The sequence below is a fragment of the Triturus cristatus genome, chromosome 7 (assembly GCF_964204655.1).
Source record: "Triturus cristatus chromosome 7, aTriCri1.1, whole genome shotgun sequence".
In the NCBI taxonomy this organism is placed as follows: domain Eukaryota; kingdom Metazoa; phylum Chordata; class Amphibia; order Caudata; family Salamandridae; genus Triturus; species Triturus cristatus.
In genome coordinates, this window is record NC_140590.1 from 459,392,728 (window position 1) to 459,413,373 (window position 20,646).

General features: G+C 45.0%; 1 long non-coding RNA gene across 1 annotated transcript in view; it reads right to left on the reverse strand.

Annotated features, from left to right (window-relative positions):
- LOC146809920 (uncharacterized) overlaps positions 1-20,646 on the reverse strand; it is a 148,236-nt gene that overhangs the window by 10,976 nt on the left and 116,614 nt on the right. Inside the window, exon 2 of the long non-coding RNA XR_014965597.1 lies at positions 15,787-15,955. This is a non-coding gene — a long non-coding RNA (uncharacterized LOC146809920). The remainder of the gene's footprint in view (positions 1-15,786; positions 15,956-20,646) is intronic.

Consider the following 20,646-nt stretch of genomic DNA (forward strand, 5'->3'; position numbering starts at 1 on the left):
ATCTCCAGATAAATATATAACACAAATATTTGGTGTGGTGGCTTATCCCACAGACTTTCGGAAGCCAATCTTCCAGGTCTGGATGCAAGGGTCTAGTTTTCTTACATACATAGACTTGTGGTATGTTTTGTGGTCTCCTATTGAGAAAGGCCAGCAAACTGTTCCAGCACCTGCTTGCAGTCTCTGTGCTGCTGGTCTGTCAATTTGGGAGAGAGTACCACTCCCTCCATTGACCCATCTTGGAGAGGAGGTTGGGCATTGCTCAGTCTCTTCCTCCACTCCCTCATCTGTGATCAGTAACATGGTCATATCTTCCCTGTCATGGTGGGGTTTCAATCTATACACATGCAGGACCCTATGAGAGTTCCTAGGGGTGCCAAGGCTCACTAGGTAGGTAACGTTACCCTTCTTTTCCATGACTGGAGAGGCCCACTCCACTTATCATGGAGGGTACTAGGAGCCACACCAACTGTCCTGGAGATACTCAGGCATAGCAGCCTTCTGATCATACGAGTGCTTCATGAGCTTCTGGCCGGCCTCCAGTTTCCTGCCTGCCTTGCTCATATACTTTGCCATTTGAGAAATCGAGGCCTAGCACATAGTCCAGCACATTTTCCTTTGCTTCTTTGAGAGGCTTCTTCAAAGAATCTCTCAGCAGGCATAACGGCCCTCTCACAGGGTGTCCAAACAACAGCTCAAAGGGACTGAAATCAATCCCTTTTGTGGAACAACCCTGTAGGCAAACACTAGGCATGAAAGGAGAACACCCCATCTCCTCCTGAGTCAGCCAACCCATTGATCATGCCCTACAGGGTCTTGTTGAACCTCTCCACCAGACCATTAGTCTGGAGGTGAAATGGGGTGGTGAATTGTAGTTAACACCACATTCATTCAACATCAATTTCAAATAGCTGGACCGAAAGTTTGTGCCCCTATCTGGAACAACCTCTCTTGGAAAACCCACTCAAGAGAACACACCAAGTAGTGTTCTAACCACTGCAGGATCATCTATTGTCCTGAGAGGTATTGCCTGTGGCTACCTTGTGGTATGGTCCACTACCACCAAGGTATACATATTCCCTGATGCAGTAGGTTGGTCCAAAGGGACCATCAATGTCCATCCCCACCCTCTCAAAGGGAGACCCAACCACTGGCAGTGGTATCAAGGGAGCCTTTGACCAGCCACCTGCGTTGCCACTGGCCTGACAGGTATCACAGGAGCTGCAAAAGTCCTTTACTTTCACAGACATATGGGGCCAGTATAAATGGTTCACCAACTGGTTTCAAGTCTTAGTTTGTCCTAAATGTCCCGCCAAGGGATATCGTTATCCAAAGTCAGGGTAAATTCTCTGTACTTCTGGGGCACCACCAACCTCCTGGTAGCCCCTTCCCTGAAGTTTCTGATCTCAGTATAAAGCAATCCACCTTCCCCGTAGATTCTGTGAAAACCAATGTCATCCCCCTCCTCTTTCTTGGAGGCTATCCGCCTCAAGTTCTCACGGTGAAGGACAGTCTCTCTGTCCCTGTCAGTTCTGCCAAGTCTGCCAGCTCTGCCAGGAATGGAGTCCCTTCCTCAGAAGTCAGATCCTCCCCTTCAGAGTCAGATTCCTCTTGGAGTTCCAGGGGCTTGCTCACCTGACCCAGTGCCCTTGTCATTGGATGCTTGGCCCCTTATTCCAGGGTCCAGGCATCCAGTCTTTCCCTACCAGATACTCTGTGATCCGTCACAGCACATACCCATTCAGGGAGCTCCAGTATTCTCATATGGAGACCTCTCTCCACTTCTGAGCACTCAGATGCATCAAGATCATTACCCAGTTAACACTGGACCAGGAGTTCAGGAGACACAGCTACCTTCTTAGGGGCTGCCACACCTCCCCACTCCAAATCCACAATAGCTATGGAATGGAGATTGGTACTGCTGTCTGCATAGATCACCTGGTGAAACTTACGGAGTTGCAATCTCTCTTGAGTCACCAGGGTATCTAGGACCATAGTCACACTAGCCCCTGTGTCTCTTAGAGCCTCAACCTCATTGCCATTGACTTTAGGTCTCTGCCTGTACTTATCCATGTTTAGAGGTAAGGCGGTCAGGGTTAAAATATTCACCCCATCCAGAGACACTAAGGTTGCCTCTGCCTCTTTCCTACCCTTCTCTGGGGCACTCTCCACTCCCACACTTACACTAGCAATCCCCAGGGACGGCCCACTAGTGGGTGGCTTCTTCGTGCAGACAGCATCTCCCTTCTTGGAGCCTGCCTGATTACAAAGCACTTTCCCACCTTTGGGGAATCAAAGAACCTAGTATTCTTTCCCTGATCTTCCCTCCCTTTGAATTTGGGTTGGCTCGGGCCCCCCTCTTTGTTCAGGTTTTCATGGGTCTTTGGAGGACTCCTTCTGTTTTTGACCTTCTTTCCCCCAGGCTTTTCCTTGGGGGTGACCTGTTCTCCCTTCTTTTGATCACCCCCCCCCTTGTGCTGATTGGAAACGCGGGTTCTCATCTACTCATCAGCTGCTTCCCTTAGCTCTCTCGGGTCTGTCAGCTTTGAGTCCACTAGGTGATGGTATAACTTCTCTTCAGCACAATGAGTCAAAACAAAATATACATTCCCTCATATGTGTCTACTTTGTTACCAACAATCCAGCCTTCTAGTGCCTTCACTGAAATGTTCACAAAGTCCACCCAGGGCCGTGTGCTCACTTTCCGGATGTCTCTGAAGTTCACCCTGTACTGCTTTGAAGTAAGGCCATACTTTTTGACTAAGCATTGCTTTGTGTGAGTGTAGGGTTTGCCTCATCCCCCTTCAGGGTCAGGAGACTATCCTTCCCAGCTACTGAAATCAGTTCCTGCCAGAGTTAACCCCAATGTTTGGGGCAGACACCCCACATCTCATGGGCCCTTTCAAATGCAGTCAGCCATTTGTCAAAGTCACCCCCCTCTGTGTACCTGGGTACTATACCCTTGGGAAACTTGTGGTCAAATCCATAACCCCAGGAAAATCTCAATCTCTTCATCATTTTTGCTGCCACCATTGCTTCTTGTGGCCTCCTCCCTCTCCTACTTCCTCTCAGCTAATTCCAGTTTCTTCTGCTCCAAAGCTACGACAGCTAGTTGGGCCTCAAGCTGCCTCTCTGCAAGGGACAGCTGTGGTTCCTGGGCGTGGGGCCCTGCCCCCTCCCACCATCCAGGATTATGTATCTACAACTGGAAGCAATGAAGGATGCTGGGAGAGTCGTCCTTCCCCTCCCCTTGGAAAACTGCAGCTACCCAGCCCAGTCCTTCAGGGACATAATCAACCCTACCTTCCTAATCTTGTTGGATGCAGGTAGCCCCAAGCTTCACACAGTATCCTAAAGTCATCCATCTTGAGTTTAGGCAGTTTAGCTAGGTCCAGCTCCATGGTATCCATAATGTTGGGTCACACCAACTAGCAATCAGACTAAGAACAATTTTGGAAAAATTGAAACAATGGATTAATTATCAGTCGAAATTTCAGAAATTAAAAACTCAAAGTTTATTCTAAGAAAAATGTAGAGGATTTTTAAAATCCTAATTAACTTCACTGGAAGGTATACTTTTAAGCACAAGTTCTCATCCCACCGCTTCCACCAAATGTTGGAAACTGGGTAATTAAATATGCATCTATCACTGGCAATAAGGCCACCAAAATGGTCTAGGGTTCAGTAGAAGTATCAATACATTATTTGCATGCTCCACCCTTGGTAGCTTGGCTGCAAGCAGGCAGGCTTAACTGAGGAGACAGATATGTAAAGCATTTAAAACATCAATTCAGTTAATAATTAAGTCGCAACACAATAAAAATCCCACACCAATTTATGAAAATAGGTAATATTTTTATCTTTAAAATGACACCAAAATGACAAAAATCCAATGAAGGATTTTTTAAAGATTTAGCACTATATATCACTTAGACACCTATAGCGCCACTTTGGGACATTTGATTGCACTTGACCGGGGCAAAGTCAAACTTTTCAGGCTGACCACGATGGAGCCCTCCCCGGATACCCCTTGCGGTAGGCCTTGGTTGAGATTTTACCTTCAGACTTAGAAACCTTTCTGGTGCTTTTTTCTGCCGGGTCCCTTGAGACTCTTCACCAGTCCCAATTCGGTGAGGATTTGTTGGCTTGCTTTTCAGCAAGCTCCTGGTCAAACAGTGGGAGTTGGACCTCAGGAGCTTTTCAGCGGGACGAATTAGCAGGTCAGGCCGGCTTGCATATGAGTCAGTCCCCTTATGGAGCTTTTTTCCAAAGTTGATCCAAACTTCTCCAAACATCTGGAACTTCTTCCTGAAGATCTTCAGAGTCCAATAATTCAAAACACAATTGAAGGGTATGGAAACTCCGAGATGGTCTTTGAAAGTTTGGGGCCACAAATTCCACAAAGCACCTGGACAAACCCATTACAAATCCACTGGGCGCACTCCAGGCAGGGGATTCTTGGTGGAGATAGTCCAGGTGAGCTCTGTTAACAAGTAGCTCGCAGGGAGTCCACTCTTTATTCCTCTTAAAGCAAGGTGCATCCAAAGGGCTGCATCTCCAAATGATGGAGAAGGATCAGTCAGTCAGAATGCAGGGCCTGGTGGTGCAAATCAAGTTACCAGCTTGGCAAGCCTTCTTCTTTTAGTTTTAAGAAGAAAGCAGATGATCTGAGAGGCTCTGCACCTCTCGCATATTTATTTAGTGTTCTCTGGAGTCAAGAAGAAAAGCACTCCTGTCCAATGAGGTGCAGTGGAACACCCCAGAGCATAATGACTTCCTACATAGTTGCCATAATCTGCTTCCGGAAAGCACACTCCCTCCAAAATTCAGTGGGGCTGAAATCTCAGCAGAGGAGCAAGAACTAGTTAAACCAAACTCCAGTATGGCTCATTTCCATAGCTCTCCTCCCTCTACCATCTACAGGTTCCTGCCTTAAGCCTGCCATCTGGCTGGGTCAGAGGGGTTGGTGGGTAGATGGACCTGGCATTCCCTGCCTGTCCTATCCCCCTTTGAAGCATCATGCTTTACCAACCCCATCTCTGGCATTCCTGTGTAGTAGAGCTCTCTCTACCAGATAGCCACTCCCTAGATGAGCCACTTATCACTTCATCAAAGCAGCCGGGCTAATCCTGTTAACTCTAAACAATCAGGGAAGAGGGCCTGAAGGCTGAATTTTGGCTTACAGACAAGAAAGTCTTATAACATATTTTCTGTATGCTTTAGAATAAATTCAACAATGACATATTGTTGGATTTATCATTACCATTCTCCTAAGTCATTGAATGGTATTTTATTTAATTGCTAGCAATAGTTATGCGTTAATAAACTATTGCAATGTTATCCTATGGGGCTAGGTATCTACAATGAGGAAAATGCAATGTTCAATTTCTCCATCACCATGGTATAAAAAACATCTTTTATAAAGGCCCTGCTTATTGTTACATGACCCCCCCAACCCTGGGACACATAGGGGAGACGTTAGGGGTCTTGAATATGGATAAATAGTGTAGATGCTCACTCCACTGTGCTCCTAGCACCAAAGTTGATTTTAGGAGGTACTTTACCACAAAGGGGAAAGTGAAATGTGCAATTTCTCTATCCCCAGGGCATATCAAACATCTTTTATAAGGGCCCTCCTTATAATTACATGACCCCCCAAACCTGGGACACCGAGGGGAGACCCTAATATGCCTAATATGCCACAATATTGTCATTTATTACTTTTTGGGCGCCCCTACCACCAACGTTGAATTTGGCACAATTTACATTTAAAAGCAGTGCTGCAGTGCTGCTTGTAAAATGACTTCAGGCTCTCAGCAATGCACACATGCACGTGCAACAAAGGCTGCTGGACTCTAAACTGCCATGACTTAAAGATAGTTTTAATCCCCCTGCACTATTATTAACGAGGGACTTATAGGGTAGGTCAGGCCAATTATAGGTGTACCTTACACTTAGTGTACCCGAATGTACGTGTCAGTTTTCACTGTGTTTTCAACATAGCACTGGCCCCGGGCCTGGTTAGACAGAGCCCAGGGACAGTCAGAGTCAGTTGGCACCAGTACCAAATCAGCAAAAAATGGGGGTTCCCAGAGCAACAAGGAGGATGGAGGTACAAAAAGAAGGAGAGAGGGTTAAAGGTAGAAGAGGTGAGGGGAGGTGTGGTGAGGTGAAGTCAGGTGAGAGAAATGGCACAGAAAGATTATTTTCTTGTTCAATTGCCAACAGATTCCTAAAAGTGCAAGGGTTAAAGCTGGTTATGCATTGGAATGCACACTGATGGGCAGATATATCAACTGTTAGCACAACACAGCCCAACAACCAAAATGCTGCACTGCATTGCGCAAGGAGGAGCAAGCATTGCAGAGCCATATTTATTAAAATGGCATGTTGCTGCTCAGTGCCCCTGCACTGGCGCACAAACAAGCTGCCTAGCACCATGCAAAACCTTTGCAACATATGCCTAGACTATTCTTAGGGACAACACACATACTATGTGCAGAATGTCTGGAGAAACGAAAACATTTCTTAATGTTAGCGTCTGCTTCAATGAGGCGTTATTTGTTTTAAACACAACCCAGTCTCGCTATCTTAGTAGATTGGGGTTTGCGGCAAAAACTATGGGCACTTGCGCTAATCCACCCAAATTGCACCCAAGTAATGCCCCCTTGATGCAAAGTGGTGCACAGTAGCACTATTTGCACTGAGAAAAAGGCACCTTTCCTAAACTAAAAAATGTTTGCTTTGGAAAGTAAATAAGTTTGCAAGAGTTTGCACTGCGTTGTGTGAGTTTGGCCTAGCCCAAACCCATAGTACACATTTTCTGTTAAGTATCTCTGCTGCGAAATTAAAAAAGAAGCTGGCTTTATGAGCAAAATTATTAAGGTGGGAATTCTGAATTTCATATTACATTTTGCGAGGGAGGGTTCGCTTGGAAGGTGGGGACCTTGGGCAATCGCTCACTTTGCCCATGCCTTGGAACATTTCTGGGAGGGGGAGCATCAGGGAGTGGAGTAGGGAGAAGTGAAAAAAACTAGTCATAAAATACATTTATATAAACCAAAGGTTTGTTAAACTAAAAAATAGTGTTTCATTGCAATTATCTTTTAAAACTTTCTATAAAATCCACCTCCACTGTTTAAAACCAATAAAAACCTACCCACCTCACAAGTCACATAAAAAATTGCATATCAACTACAAGTCTTATTACATCAACCCTTAAGGTAATCTCATATTTCTTAAAAGTGGGTTTTAAAAAAACATCTTAACTATAAAAAGAACAAATAATCAAATAAAACATGAACAGAAAAGATATATCAGCTACATCTCCCTTCCCCATCCTGTATCATTATCTCAGACCTACTCATAATTCTTTTAATTGTCGAGCGCATTCCTGGATTGGTTATATTGGACAGAGGGGGCAATGTTGTTGCATGTTCCCAAGACTCTCTGAGAAAAGTGGTTGACTTCTTTGCGCTCAGATATTTCAACTCCTGAATTCCAAAGCACATCTCTCCATTAATTCTCTTCTTTTGATATATGAAATGGAGTGCCCATTTTAAAATCCTTTATATTAAAATTTGCGCCAACTCAGACTATTGATTTTTTACGTCATGGCCAATGTAACTCATTATGACATATTTTCTTAGCACACACCGATGACACTTTTACTTTTCTTTTGGTTATCAGTTTATGGCCAAACCATAAACCTAGGGTTGGTACAATGGAATTCCAGGCGTTCCTCTTAGCTTCCACCATGACAGCTTGAATCATAAAACACAAAGAAAGATTTAAGAGCTTTTTGAGATGATAGCTTTCCAATTTCTCCCAATCATGACTGGACTCCAGATCTAAGATCTCCACCCCATTTAATAGTTGGGGGGAACATTGCTTTATATGCTGTGAGCACAGGTTAGATTGAGGGGCCCCCAAAGTCCTTTTGAATGAATTTCTTCAGCCCCCACCGTGGATACTGCCTGAGTTTTTAAAACTTCTGTTATATTCCATATAGGTACTATAATATAGGCCTCGGTAACTCGTTTCCCTTCACCTATATTCTCTCCCTACATTACACTTGTCACGGTTTACAGGGACTGACCTTTTATCTATATATTACACTGCATTCAGAACGCAGGTTTTACCTAGTTCGAAATCTCATACATTATGCATGAGAGTTCTTGGAACCACAGCAGGACGGCCATCTCCTGTATAAAATCTATGTACAAAGTTCATGCCTGACGTTATCCTTAGGCCATGACAGTAATACAGCAAGGTAGGACCCCTGGGAAGACCTATGGGTATATATACATCACATCTTGTTAAGTTAGCTAGAGGAGACCGAGACTTCCCGGCCGACACACTGACCAGAGAAGTTGAGGTTCCTGTATGCAGACGCTCCAGTTCGCAGTGGTCAACATCCCTCGTGGGGAGTCCAGCTTGAGTCCAGGATGGGGTCCCACAGTCTCACTAGAGGTAATGGGGTTGACTAGATCCTAGAGGAATCTTTGGCTTCACACCTACACCCATGCTAGGTACACTTAGGTACATCTAGATAGGGAGGCATCGTAGGAGTACGCATCATTTATCATGTGTTTTATATACTTGAATGTATTCATGATTTTAGTAAGATGGTAGAACTATACTATCCTTTTACCTTCATAATACTGTTATTCATTTATATCTCATACTGTCTAATGGTTGTTGCAGCACATCTATTCTACACCAGAATAACAACTGTTCAATAAATGATTATTGAAAACGACCAGCTTGTTTCATTCGGTATATCTCTCTTAGACAAACTAAGTAGGCACAAGTGACTGAGCGAAAGGTGGTATATTGTTTCCACGGTCCTGAGGGATCAGGGTTGCCAAGAACTACTCTCTCCCTGGTAGGAGAAGAGTCTGATGGCAACAGGGCCGGCTTTAGAGCTGGTGGCGCCAGGTGCGACAATCACTTTTAGCGCCCCTCGACCCTTGATCGCCTCCTCGGATTCTCTCACTACCACCTGCAAAAGTGCCCCTCATCTCTCCTATCATAAGATTTTGCTAAGCACAGCATTTCCCCTGAGGTCACTGTGCTCCCCTCGACGGGTCAGCGCCCGGTGCGAAGGCAGCAGTTGCACTGCCCAAAAGCCGGCCATGAGTGGATACAAAAAGGGCCAGCATACCCGTTGGGGGTGATCATAGTTCGTCTGACGCCAAACCTGCAGTGTATGTTGTCTAAACGCACAGATACTGTATATTTTCCATAGGAACTACACAACACTTCTCGCTGCATCTTCCTCAGTATGTTACTATTGAATATAATATCGACATACTTATAGGACAAAGTGTTTTCACTATAACTTCTCAAATCTTCCACTTAAAGAGATTAAATTTTTTCCTTAATACCACGATATATTTTTATTTATTATATATCAATTTAATGTCCTTGGAGCACTTATTAAAGGCATCTAATGTTCTTATTTCAAATGACCAAATCATCTGCATTTGGTAAACATGATATATGCCACCCCCCAGGCATGGGGAGAAAGAATAGTTCTACTGTAAAGTTGCAAGCTGGTCTGCAATATACAGGGCAAACAGCTTTGGCACCAAAATGCACACCTGCCAAAAGCCGTTTTTAACTTAAAATGTCAGGAAAGCATGTCATTATGTAGCGCTACCCTAGCCCAGTTCTCCTGATGTAATTATTTTAACACTCATGGATAAATGTTGTGAGTGTCACAAAACGGACACCTCTTTTTCTTGAATTTGCATATAACCCTGTCCAAGGCCAGACTGCCTATCGGGCGTTTTGGAATTCCGCCGAGCAGGGGCCTGATTTCACTGCGGTGGGGGCTGATTTCGTTCATGGAGACCTGCGTGTACGTCGAAATAATTAAAGCAAAATTAATTTCGTTCAGTACACGCAGGTCCCATCAACGAAATCAGCCCCCAGCTCAGCAGCATTCCAAAACGCCCGGTAGCCAGTCCGGCCCTGACCCTGTCCCTTTTGGTTATGAAGGGTATATCTCCCATATTTGTGGAATTCTTTTAACACTTCCATCAAGATTCTGATGATATCAATACTACATGCTTTTTACTAAAGTATAACTCGATCTACTAGATCGAAGGTGCCAGGAAAATCGACAAAGCAGCAAAAGAGATTACCACTTGTTTCAGTTACTTTTTGGTCCATCGCCCACAAGGTAAAACAGTGGTGACGAGTGCTCGCCTTTAAAATCCGCTTTTTCAACGGAAACTGTAAAATATTCCATTATAGCTGTAGGGAAAACTTTTGCACCTGCATCAAGTACGGTGATAAGGCTACACCTACAGGTCTTTGCAGCGCTCTATAAGTATTTATAACATAATAATTCTTGGAATTAGACAGGTCATCTATTTTCAGAACTGGCCTTATTATTGTGCCTTTCCAACTACAAGAAAAGTACCCGAGTTAGTGAATGCTTTGAATGCCACACAAAAAGCCTAGCCTAACCCATCAATCTATATTGGTTTTGATGCTAATGGCCAGCAGGGTATCTGTAAAGATCACCTTTTTATACCATTTCCTGATAGATAGGAAAATAATTCCTGGTCAAGTGTGACCCCTTTCCCACTCCATATATAATTTCCATATATATAAACTGCTGATAGGTTGCTGACCCAGTCATATTCGGGGACCATTGAATTTAGGGCTCTATCATTTCTATGTGACCCTCTTTGCACAAGTTTTCAAAACTTTTTCATATCTTTCATAGCCAACACAGAGGGCATTTCCTCCCAGCTCGATTTATAAAGAAGCCTCTTCTTTAATCAGTGCACCATATTCTGACTTTGTTTCGCAGAACACCTTGCTCAAACAGTATACCTCTTTTGTCCTTTATTTTGCCTTAGCTTCCTCACTTACCTCTTAAAGTCCTGACATTGAGACTTACACCAGCCATTAGACTGTGCCCATTTTAATCTTGCTTCTTTCCTACTGGTTACATTTTTCCTAAGAACTACTTGGAAGCAGTCAATGGCTCTTTTTTATATCAAAGAGTACGTAACAGAGTGCAATCAGATTCCTCAGGGTCGGCTCAATGTTCGAAAGGGTCCAACTCTTGAGAGCCTCAATTCTGATTGCTATCACAACATAGAAGTGTGAGGTGATCAAGTGAGGGAAGAAAGGGAAGGGGACGGAAGGGAAGGAGACTTGAAACAAAAAACATATAGCTATCACTCTGAATACTTTGTTAACATATAAATACCTCGTTTTTTTGTCAACGTGTTACCTGTAACAAAAAGTAATCCTAACGTTTGATACCAAGGAGTAGTACAGATAACAATTCAGTTCTGTTTATGCGTCCATACGGCTCGTCAGTAAATTAGCTGAAATAATAAGCAGGTGTTTTTCGTGCACTCCGTGCTTATTGTTCACCATAGTCCGATGTTATTCTTCGATCACAAGGATTCATAATCACCTTTTATCGCCACCATGCATAATATAAGAGTACGCTTTGCTATTTCCTGGTGTGCCCCAGTCTGGATATGTAAATATGTTTCAGCAGTATTACAGCGTCTGCGTCATATTTCCAATATCGGATTAGGGCTCAAGTCTCGAGAGGCAACAGTATAGAGCAGTATGACGGCGTCCGCGCCGTAGTTTCAATGATAGCTTAACCCTCGGGGCAGAGGAAATATGCCCAAAAGTATGTCAATCCCTCTCATAACTTTATAATTTTGGCTCCGAAAACAAACCGAGGAAAACACACAAAGCAAACAATGTTAGAACCCTCAAAACACAGCGCTCCTCATAACGGCCACAGCAACGTGCCGCTGTTCAAATTCAAATTCAAGAAGCACTTCAAGCCAGTGGCGGCTGGTGACATTTGAAAGTGGTGAGATGTAAAACAATTGTTGTACTTCACTGCGGCGAGCGAGCGAGCCTAAACCACCTATCGCTCTCCTAAGGGGAAGGCTAGTGCGCATGTTCGGGCTGGTCGTAAAAGTGACCGGCCCAAAACCGAACATGCTCACTATTACTGTCTGGTGCGCTGTCACTCAAATCCTGAGTGCTGCCGCAGCCCCACCCGCTTCGGCGTCCCTCGTTTTACTTCTGACGCTAATTCCAATCAGGAGTCCTGATTGGAATTAGCATCAGAAGTTGAACGCAGAATTTGTTATTGTAATTTATTAAAACGATGAATGGGACCGTGGCATTAGTGGGGCAACGCCACAATGGATGCACTGCCACTGCTTCAAGCGCCTCCAACACAACGGACTCTATAAGACAGGGCAAACAATTGGAGCACGCACCCTTACCACCTCAGCAAGCGGAAACAACAGAATCGTCGTAAAGTATGGGACAGGATTCCAGGATGGAATAATCTGCTCCATTTCACAAGCAGATGCAACTTTTATAGTTCTTCTGGATCTGCACGTGTCAGTATTCAGTATGGGGTTTAGGCATCGGTTTTGCAAGTGTTTATGGGATATATAGATCTTTCATCTGCCCCTCGATTGTAGCATTTGCGTCTTACTGCAGTAAAGTGTTATAGGGCATGTCATTCTCCACCACCCTGTGAGAGCTTGATATAATTTACCCAACCTTTGCACTCCTGTCTACATTATCAAAATGTGAGTAATGGACGGTATACGCTTGTTCCTGACAGCATACATTACATCTGACCCCCTCATGCTCGCTTTGCGTGGAACAGAGTACCAGTCTATTGTCTCCTGATGTTTCCAGTCCCCAATGTCAAACAGGTCCTGCTGACAAAGTATCTTGGATGAAGCAAAGCATCATCATTATCGAGAGTCTGATGAATCTGTTCTGATTCACGCAGTTGGGTCAATGCGTTGTAGTCAAGCCTCGCAGTCGGGATTGGTGCTGCATCGGAATCGAACCTCCCCGTGTGACCTCGGATCAGTGCTGTGTCATTCTGGTGACGCGCAGGGATGTCTCCAGACCAACACTGCATCAGCGTCAACGGGCACTGCATTGGTTCTAATCGGCATAGTGGTGACGAAAAGCTGCAGAACCCACTTCTGAAGCCGAGGACTGAAGGGGAAACTCAGGCAATAGTAGGACTCACAGATGGCAGGGTTCTGCAGCACCAGTAGAGTCAAGAAGTCTTTTATGACCCAGAGACTTCAGGCAACAGAAGGAAAGTCAGCAAGCCCTTGGAGTCACTATGGGTTCAAGTGAGATGGGTCCAGTCCTTGTCCTCAACAGGGCAGAGTTCTGCTAGCAGCAGGGGAAGCTCAGCTCAGCTCAGCATACCAGTGAAGCAGTTTCTTGGAACAGTCAGGCAAGCAGAGTTGCAATTCTTGTAGCACAGCAGTCCTTACACCTGGCAGAGCTCTTCACAGGTCCAATAGTGTACTGATTTGGTAAGGGTTAGAGCCCCAGACCATATACCCAATTCTGTAGGGAGTGACTTCAAAGCAGATTCTTGGAGTGCACTTTCAGCTGAGCCCTGTCTGTCAGGCTATCTGTGGGGGTAATCAGCCCTTTGTGTGGGGACAGGACACAGCATATTTAGATGTGTCAGCTCCCTCTCCCCCTTCCTGCCCAGGAAGGCTATGAGAATGCAGATAAATCATCTGTCACACCCATCCTTGCTGTGTTTGTGGCTGCCTAGAGAGAATGTACGAAGTGTAGCTGTCACCCAGCCCAGACATGTATTGGAGACAGTCTGCAGGCAAACAGAGCTAAGTTAAGAGCAGAGAAATGTCCACTTTCTAACAGCTCAAACACCACCAGATTTGCAAGTACTGAGACACACTCACAAATTCACTTATATTCGTGATCACACAACTCAATCACTGCAATTACCATATTTTAGAGTCCATTTAAAACAATCAAGAACAATTTCACATTTTGACATACATATGCAGCACAAACATAGATACAAAAAATCCTACAAGTGCATTTCCACAGAGCCTTGAGCTCCCCTTCCTTCTAGATAGTGTGCTCAAGGTCATTACCCAACAAGCAAGTTTCAAAAGACCTGCACCCCCTCCCCATTCAAAGGGAACAAGTGGGCCACTGGCTAGTGACCCTCTCTGTCGTCAGCTAACACAACTTGGTGGAATGCATTAGGAATTACCTACTCTGGGGACACCAGCTGACTCCTTACAATAGTCATGCTGGCTCCGTATCCCTCAGAGCCTCAACATCTTGCCTATTGATGGTGAATCATTGCCTATACTTACTAGTATTGATGGCATATGGATCTTAGTAACCATCTCACTGTCAACCAGGGACACTAGGGTAACCCCACTAAACTCCCCCCCATTAACTGAGACAAAACCCTCCCCCAGCGCTACACTAGCCACCCATGGATGCTTTCCTCCAGTTGGAGGTGTTGCTCAATTTTCCACTTTGGATCCCCCTTGTAGTGTCCATGCTCGTAGCACTTATAGCACTTGGAGGACTTGGGTTGCTGACTTTTGAAAGGGTTGTTTTTCTTCTGGCGGCTGGTTTGGGAATGAGAACCAGACCCTTCCTCCTTAGAGTTGTTTTGTTGGCCTTTAGAGAACTCTGTCTTTTTATCTCCCTCTCCTTCCTATGGTGGAAACCCTGACCATCCTTTTGAGAGTCTCTCCCAAATGTCTTCTTAGACACTCTAGTATTGCTCAGTCTCATCTACAAAATTCCTGGGGCAAGTTAACTTGCTATCAACTAGGTGCTGGCGTAGCTCTGCAAAACAAATATCAAACATGTGCTCATACAAAATCAATGTCGTACAGCCTTGAATAATCATCAACCTTGCTGCCCCTCATCCAGACCTTCAGTTCCTTGCTGGTATAATCCAAGAAATTGGCACATGTTTGTGATGAAATCTTGTTGCTGCCCCTGAATCTGAGCCTATACCTCTCAGGGGACTTGCTGACTAGAATGGCCTTCATTGCAGTGTAGCATGTCTGGCCCTCTACCTCTAGAGTAAGGAGTGGGCATATACCTCAACAAACTACCAACCCAGACCACCTATGGGACATTATGCATGCTCAGAGCCACTTCATAGACTGCAAACTATTTGTCTATGTCATCCCCCACTACATAAATGGATACCAAATTTTTTGGGCTCCTGACTCTGGACTTACGAGTGGACATTGTTGGAATGATGCCATCATTGCTGGTGCACGGCCCCTGTCTCAGGGCTCTTAAGTCCAGCTCTCTCATGTTGAGCTCATTGGCAATATTTTCTTTCTTCAATGGCCAACCTTTTTTTTTTCCAGAACCTGCTCCTTCTCCAACTTAACAAGGGCCTGCTCTGTGTCTAATTTGGCAAGATCCAAATGTAGTTTCCTCTCCTGCCCCTTTCTGCCAGCTCCTCTAGGGACTGGTTCCTGGATGCCACACTGTTATGATTCCTACTGTCGCAACCCAAATTTCTACCACCCTCACATCAGTATAATACGATGAGTTGTTCATTGTGACATAATGCTAAACCAAAGTTACAAATAATATGTGGGAAAAACTGTAAAGAAAGACCAGATCCTTTATGTATACAATACTTATTCTGCCTTCAATATTATATTTGATAATTTAGAATATTTATTTGCATTATTTTTAAACATTTCCTTTATGTTTATTTCCATAAACTGTTCACTCTGTTTAGAAATTAGGGACACATGGTACTGGGACTCACATGGACCAAGAACACATTGCACAAGCTGTGAAACGTGTCCATGGTTACTCTAGTGAACCGCCACAGCTCAACTGCTAAGCGTGCATTGGAAACATATGTGCAGTTGGCTATAAATAGCCAGATAATCTAGGAATGGTGCATGGCCTCAGAATGATTCCACTCACCTGTGCTCTAGTATTCCAGCGACAAAGTCTCCAAGCAGCATCCTGCATCTCCGGCTGTCTCTGCTCGCCTTGCTCTGGACATCCTTTTGTTTACAGTTGATCACCTGTCTTCCGGCATTTCAGGTGAGGTTGCGCTTCCGATCTCCTCCCTCCTGAGTTCCTGCTCCTGCTAAAAAAGAAAAGAAAGAACAGTGAGTCTTCATCCCTGAGCTTGCGGCTGCAAGCACAAAGAATAAGGAAATCAAAGGTACCTTCATTATTGTTAAAGACTGCATGTAGAGCAGTATCTATAGAAACATTTGCTTTTAATTTTTTTACATTTATTTTTATTATCGCATTGCTTCCAGTTAAACTGGCAATTTCTGGATCTCTAACATTGGAACTAATAGCTCATTAGTGACATTCTCTTTCAGAACTTTCAAGGTGACATTTAAAATCTCAGAAGAATTAATTTCCTAATCAGTGGAACCTAACATTTTTGTTGTGACATTATTGTGGACATAAGAAGAAGACACTTATTAGGTGAATCGCAACCTGTGAAATGTGAGTGATGTATACAGAAAAAACATCATCTATAAAACAGTCCTAGAATTCAGTCATATTTCTTTTACATGTGATGTTATTTATTGTTCTTACAGATCTAACACAGCAAATGTCTGAAAATCTTATAACAGAAAAGGCAGAAAACATGATCAAGATTGAACACTTGACAGAGTGTTCTTTGGCATACAAAGGTTACGAAGAAATCATTATTCTTTAGGCATGTATCTGATTAACAGAGTTATATTTGATTAACAGAGTATTAGACATTTGCCCTAATCAGTAAGGCGATCATTCATTGCTTTCCTCTTAGGTTATTCCTTCTCTTTAACCCATTTCAGGCTTGAACCCAGTTTGAGGCTCCACACAATTAACCCCCTTCAAGTATTTTGCGCTACAGAAAATCGCAAGGTATCTGGCACAACAGACAGTGGTTTCCAGCGTTCCAGTGTTTTGTCTTTTTCTTTCTCATCCCAACCCCCTTTCCCTTGGCACCACTCACAACTCAGTGTATTTAAAAGGGCATTGTACCTGGGAAGGGTTCCAGGAGGTATTGGGTCCTGTCATCTCTCGAAAGGAAGGCCTGGAGTTTCTGGTGAGTGGACTTGACACACACTGCTGCCTGGTCTGCTGTGGACTTCCAGTCCTGGGAGGATGTTACCCCCCACATCAGCAGGCTACAAGAGAATACCTCCATCTTGGTCTTGCTCCAATCCTTCCTCCTCAGACTTTGACTCCCTGCACCTCATCCACTTTTCCTTCTGGGTGGGCTGCTGCCCATGTTCGTAAGGCTTTCTGAAGTGCTACCTTCTTGGCATTTCCCTTATGGAACACCCATTCTCTCCTGGCAGAAATCCTTGAGCGGGGTTATTGTTTATGCCTCCAGGTTCTATTCACTTTCTAGCATCCTTGGGACTCTAGAGCTTCTCCAGTCTGTTGTTGAATAATCATCATCATCATTTTATCTTTATTTCGGTCACTCGGACCATAAAAGAGTACAAGAAAAATACAGTAAAATCGTAGCAATGTAAAATACAGACATGTTTTCAGTTATTATTGAACAAGGCACAGATTAAGCTAAAATCATCACGATAGTTCATTCGACTGGGGTAACTTGAGACAATGCATGCGAGTAATCCACATTGATGTTAGAAATTTAGCCACAGCAAATACAATTGGAGCAGAAAGATCTGTTTTCAATATTCTGAAAGCTGGGGAATACTGTCTAAAGCCCAGATTTCTAAGGAGGGGGCGGAGCCAGTAGTTTCTTGCTCTTTGGTACGCTGGACAAAAAGATATAACATGCAGGTCTGTCTCGTGCGAATGCGCGCAAGCAGGGCATAAAGCTGTGTGATCTAAATGTGCCAAGAGAACCGTATGTGCCCTAAGAGGAAGGGTGCTGTAGCGCCATTGTATGTAAAGCTTCCTTGTTAATGTCGGGCCCATATCATTAAAAATTGGCTCTAGATGGTTTGAGTCTTTAAAGCCCAGGAAGTAGCTAGTTTGAGACCCCTCCCGTGCACTCAAAATGGCAACTCGTAAGTTATGCTCATAGTACGCCTTCGAGATAAGTTTACGTGAGACCCTGGGACAAACAGTCTCTGGGTCCAGCCACAATTCTGGTCTACCCAGTGACTCACAAATGTGCTTTATATAACTTAGCCATGGCATTTTTGTGTTGTTATGGAGGCAAAGAGACTCTGACAACTCCGCTCTGTATTTGGAAAGTTCCGGCGAGGAACATATTTTGCACCAAAAGGTTAGGGGTTTAAGACCCAGCTCCTCTGAGATCGGTCTTAAACCCAGATCCAGTCTGAGTGGCAAAAGGGGGGTACTTACTGGCAGAGCTGCCAGCTGACTGAGGAAATTGTTCTCTGTTACCTGCAGCTTCTGATTAGGCGTATGCCCCCAAATTTCAGCTCCGTAAGTCACAGCCCCTCTGGCCTGGACTTTATAAATTTGTATACGGGGGCCAAATGGCCTATAAGTCAATCCTTTAGTCATCCTGGCTATTCCACCCACCAGCTGGGTCAGTTTCATATTTGCCTTTGTTTTGTGGGAGTCCCAAGTCATGGACTGATTAATTACTACCCCCAGATATTCAAAGGTGTAGACCCTCTCTAATCTAGAGGAGCCTATGGAGGGGCACGCGCGCGCCGTGGGGGGCGGATTGAAGATCATATACTTAGTTTTTGCAGCATTGATCTCCAATCCGTGATCCGCACAGAAACCCGCGAACCCATCCAGCACCCGTTGTAAGCCCATGGGGGATTTGGAAAGCAGCAGGGTAACATCTGCAAACATAATTGCAGGTACCCTGCTGCCATCCAACTTAGGGGCGTCGATGTTACTCAGGACGTTAAGATGGTTTATAACCCCGTTGACAAAGAGGCAGAAAAGGGTCGGTGCAAGGATGCAACCCTGTCTAACCCCCCTGTCAACGGGGAAAGCGTCCGAGAGAAGGCCTCCTCTTCCGCATCTTACCCTGGCAAAGTTACCCTGGTGCAATCTTCTCAAGATTGAAAGGATATCAGCAGGAATCTCGAGGTCCATTAGTACAGCCCATAATTTTTCCCTGGGCACCAAATCAAAGGCGGCACGCAAGTCCACGAAAACCGTGTAAAGGGTGCCGCCCTCGATCAGCACAGTCTTCCAGTGTAGAAGATTCAAACGGAAGATTTGGTCAGTGGTGGAAATGCCTCTGCGGAACCCCGCTTGGTATGGGCTCATGATCGCGCGCTCCTCAATCCAATCCTGGAGGCGATTTAACATGAGTCTGCCAAAGATCTTCTGTGGCACATCAATAAGGCTAATAGGTCTGTAGTTGGCTGGGAGCAGAGGCGAGCCCTTTTTAAAAATTGGGACAATCTCTGCGCATAGCCAAGTACCTGGCATAGCCATGCCTCCCAGGATGGCGTTGAAGAGAATCGTAAGATAAGGCGCCCAGACGTCCGGTTCCTGCTTGAACAGGTCACCCGGCATCCCATCCAACCCTGGTGCCTTTCCTGATGCCAACCCAGCCACAGCTGCTCGTACAACCTTTGTTGTGAACAGCTCACCAGTCCCGACGGGACAATGCAATTGGCTGAAGTTTGCCCTGTCATCCTCAGGTAATTTATAGAGGGACTGGAAATGGTCCTGCCATGCTTTGGGTGAAATGTTAGGTTCTATGGCGGATATCAAATCCTCCGAGCCAGTATTGACACAGCGCCAGAATTTGCGCGAGTCTGCACAGGCCAGGGAATTAGTGAGTTTGATCCATTTTTCATGCTCCCATTCTCTTTTAGCATTGGAAATCAAAGACTTATAAACTGATCTCCTTGCCCTTATTTCCACATTGCCCATTCCCTCTTTAATTGAAGTCATAAGATCGGTTTTTGCCTTGCGGCAAGCACCGTTATACCAGAGGGGGCCAACAATTTTTCCATTTGACCTAGTGGGTTTTTTGGTTTGGGATTCGGCGAGGGATTTAACAAGGGCAGCATGTATCTGCCCTAGTTGCATATATACATCCTGTGAAGTGTCATTCAGTTTAAGTGTCGCGACCTTTTCAAATAGGGGGACTACCTGCGCGTATAGCTTGGGTATCTTCCCAGGGTGGGAAGCTATTAGCTCCCACTTCACTCTGCGCCTATTGTTCTCGAGGACCAGACTCTCCACTATTGCCTCCCTTTGTTTCCCCCTGACCAAGGGCCCGGGATGATGGTATGCTAGTTCTAAGGCATTATGATCACTATCATCCCTGGTTGTGACCCGAAAGTCTCTAATATGCGACCAAGAGGTCAAAGGAACCAAAACATAATCCAGTCGTGACTCGCTGCCCACTCTATTGAAGGTGCATCTTGCAGGGATGTCAGAATTAAACCTTCCATTGCAGGCCCGAAGGCCATGTTTCAGGGTTAGGGAGGTAATTTGTAGGGCCAAGGGGGACCATGATCTTGGGGCCGGAGCCTGTGAGGGAGGTATGAACCACAAAAGGTCCTCCTCCAAGGCCAGGCCTTCCAAAGTACCTGAGAGGGGCTCATAATGGCAATTGAAGTCGCCTCCTATTAAATGGGGTATGCCCTCCGGAATTTCATTCAGGACAAGGGCAAGCTCCGCAATGGTAGGCGACTCCTGTGTAAAATTGGTTGGCCTAGAATAGACATTTATCAGCCGAAGGCTTTGAGCGTTTGGCCATTCCAACTGTACAACTAAAATATCTGCCATATTCGTTGGGAGGGCAGCAGCCCTGCATCCCAGATCAGTAGCCACCCATATTGCAAGGCCGCCCGAGGGACGCCCTCTTCCCCCCCAAGTTGCGTGTATTGAAAATGTTGC